We start from the raw sequence: 3599 nt of genomic DNA, 5'->3' as shown, positions 1-3599 counted from the left end.
GTCCCCCTTTCTCTTTTGAGAGAGAGGACTTGATAAATGCTAAAACAATTAGATAATTCATGTAATTTATCATTGGACCCCTTTGAAGCCTAGCCAATAGGCTTCAAGCAACACATGAAGGTAACGTGGGTAGGGGCCTGACATGTGTCCTTGCTGCCTCTTCAAGATGGGCTTCCCTTGTGTGTGTGAGTGGGTGTTCTCTCTCTAGGCCCTAGGAAAAGGGCTCGCCCCCCCTCTTGTAGGAATGCTTTTGACTTTTAGGTGATCAAGCACCTTACTCACCAAGCATGACAAAGCACTTGAACTAGGGGGGGTTCCCACAAGCATCTCAGGCAAGCTTCTCAAGGCACCTCAAGTACTTTAATCATGCAGCAAGTCAAGCACCTCAAGCATGGAGCCAGTCAAGCACCTCAAGCATCTTAATCAAGCACCTCAAGCATGACAAGCACCTCAAGCAGGACAAGCACCTCGAGCTTGGGCCGGGTTCCCACCTCAAGCTCAGCCCTAGCTTACTTAAGGTCAAAAGGACTTTTACACACATTTATTGGAGGTCTTCAATGAAGCTAACCCTAAGGTCTTATGCTCCATTGGTTAGCCTTGCTCTTTGATAGACCATCTCCCTTTTGGGCCCCTTTACATTGGCCCCGTGTTGAGATAGATCTAAAAGCACATACCTATATCTTAACACTTGTTCCCGTTTATTCTCCCACATTAAGTGATCAATTTAATATGAGAAAATCATTTGGGTTAGTTAGATATTAGATTTTATGACACAAAGGGAGTTAGAGCAATGCTTAAAAGGCATCACACAAGAGCCCACAAACCATCTTGTCTTGAGCCCAAGAATATCTCATCATCGCCAAGGACCATTATGGGTTGCAAGGACACCTTGAAGAGCCTTGCTCTAGAAAAAATTGACTATCTATGTGTGGAAAACCAACACATTTTTTGGCCATGAATTGAAAATGAAGAAGACTATGCTCCTAATAATATAAGATAATACTCTCATGTGACCACCAAAGAAATTTCACATTCAAACATAGACAAAATATAAAATTTCACATTTTGTATTGTTTAGTTCTTCTTTTCATAACAAATTTGATGCATTTTCACAATACAAAAATGACTAAATTGGCAAAATTATTCCCATAATGCCTCTTTTGAACTAACTATCTCTAAGATATGGTGGCATTCGCTCCTCTATCCTACAAGATATGGTGGCGTTTTCTCATCACATGAAAGAGGAAAATTGAAGCCTTGCTCTCCCTCCAAGAGAAAGAGAGTATTATCAAGAGTTCCTCTTAAAGCATTCTGAGCATTTGTGCACATGCTAATGATCAACCACATGGTGTGCTCTTACGGAATGGAATTGTACCCTAAGCGACATAAGAGAACCAAATTCTACCATGAAATACATTATATATATTTTTGGAAAGATTACCAAAATACGCAAGAAATTTGGTGGAACTTCCAAAATACCCTTCAAATAAATCTAAAAAATAGAGGCATTTTGTGTCTGTTGATAATAAATTGTCTTATCTTGATAGCATTTCATTTTGTGCCTATTGATAATAAGCCGTTTCATCTTGAAAAGAAACCGTAGTAGATGTTCGAGAAAAGAATAAGGGACATTTAAGGACATTTTAGGAGTTTTTTTTGTGAAATATGAGGGGTGTTTTTGGAATTCTCCAAAATTCAAGGCTATTTTGGAAAAATTTTCAAGATCTTTTTATTGCTTGAGCTCACTGTGTGTCCGCGCGCGCAGACGGACAGCGTGCTCATAACTCTTGAAATGGCTAAGACGCCTCACAAATTTAGGAAATTTTTATAGGCATTGGGAATCTTGTGAGGAGTATTTTGGGAATTGCCTCATAATTTTTTTCTTATTGCTTGAGCTCACTGCTCGTCTGCGCGCGCGCAGATGGACAGTGTGCTCTTAACGCCAAGGGATCAACTTGAGCACACATGCATCGTGTTGTTGGAGCAACAAGCTGCTCAATATGGTGGTCGGCAAAGCTGCTTCCTGCATATTTTCGACTTGAAAAATTTTATAAAACACATACTTTTGCTGCTGGTTGACGTGCAAAATTCAAATGAATGGGTGCAGGGCATCTGTAAGACCTCGACTTGCAGTTTGATAGACACTGCCAGCTGCTGTTAGGTGAAGTAGAACCTACGTATTCAGGACCACGTCGGGTCTTGATTGAATCTAGGATGCAAGCTAGGTGTTGTGATCGTCTGCATCATCAGCCAAGAGATCAGCGCTTTACCTTCGACAATACAATCTGGCCGAAAGAGGTGCGTTGTGGCAATGGCGATGGATGATTTACATGCATCCATTGACAATGCAACATCGTCTGGCAACGGCTGCTATATTATTCAAGCTGCAACAGGAGCAGATAATTTATAGGCGTGCCATTTAAGGGCTGGAGATTGTGGGTTCCCATCTCGGTGAGGGCAACTTTGCTATAGTATTTCTTGTTAGGGGATTCATTACAGTTTCTAACAGTGTAAATTTTCTGTATTACAGGTATATGGCATGTAAAATGCTTGTCAAGCGACTTGATCATGAGTAGCAGGATGCGGTGGATGCTTCATGGGAGCTTTGGCTCATGAGATTCCTCTCAGAGCGAGCATACCGCAACACCGATCGTGCACATGTTGGGTTCTTATAAGAACTTCGACGGCCAGGGCAGCTTGTTGGTGATGTTATGTGGAGAAGAAGTGGAGAAAGCGCTGCAACATGAGGGACAATGAGGCGGACCTAGCTATATAGGTACAATGTCTCCAAGGCTTTGCTCTAGTTCTCCCATCAGCACAGCATCTTGTACCTCGCCATAAGGCCCGAGAACATCCTTCTCCATGAGACGGGGGCCATCTCCACATGTAGCACGCTTAGAAGATTTTGGGTTGGTTGTGCCCTTACAAGCCGATGAGGGCACTGATGGTAATTACATGGTGCTGCAAGATTGCAAAGGCAAGGGAATTCCCAAATAATCACAGACAATATCCTGAGCATGGCGGTCGACACATGGAGCGTTGGTGCCATATTGTAATTGCTGGAGATGCTAATGGACAAAGTGCCGCCGTAAAGCAGCATTGCATTTCCGGAATGGTGGAGCAACCCCAGGGGAGAATAGTTGGAAGATGGTCTTCATAGAAACTATAAAGATTGGAAATAGGTAGACCACATGTCCCAGGGCTTGCTTGTTCGCAATGCTTCGCCCACAGTTCTCCCAATTGCCAACAATAGAGGACCTAACTCTAGGGAGTGGTGTCCCGTTCAATAGGGAAAAATGTATTTTATAATGTTGCTTTTTTGCTCGTTCTTCTAAATTATACTTTGAATTGTGAGTTTTTATTTCGTTAAAGCTAATGATAAGTATTTGCAAAAGAAGAAATGGCGATCACAACCAGTAAACAACGCCAATTATAGGCTTATCCCTATGTACACATTGTTGGTTTGATCTTTTGATGGCAGCAAATAGTGCCTGCAGTAGAAATTGTTAATGAGAGAGCATCTCCTCGTGAGCGGCTAAAGGGGCGCCTGGAGCTGGCACCTGAGTGGGAAGTGTTGCCCGAGCTGAATGAGAGGCGGA

The 3599-nt window shown here is 42.6% G+C and overlaps 1 pseudogene; it reads left to right on the top strand.

The window, feature by feature from the left end:
* Positions 1-2534: 2534 nt before the first annotated feature.
* Positions 2535-3182, top strand: LOC147465244 (uncharacterized; annotated as a pseudogene).
* The last annotated feature ends 417 nt before the right edge of the window (positions 3183-3599 follow it).

This window comes from Adiantum capillus-veneris, chromosome 1 (genome assembly GCF_014529385.1).
Source record: "Adiantum capillus-veneris isolate H3 chromosome 1, ASM1452938v2, whole genome shotgun sequence".
Classification (NCBI taxonomy): Eukaryota; Viridiplantae; Streptophyta; class Polypodiopsida; order Polypodiales; family Pteridaceae; genus Adiantum; species Adiantum capillus-veneris.
Note: the sequence above shows the minus strand (reverse complement) of the source record. Positions and strands in the feature narration are given on the sequence as shown.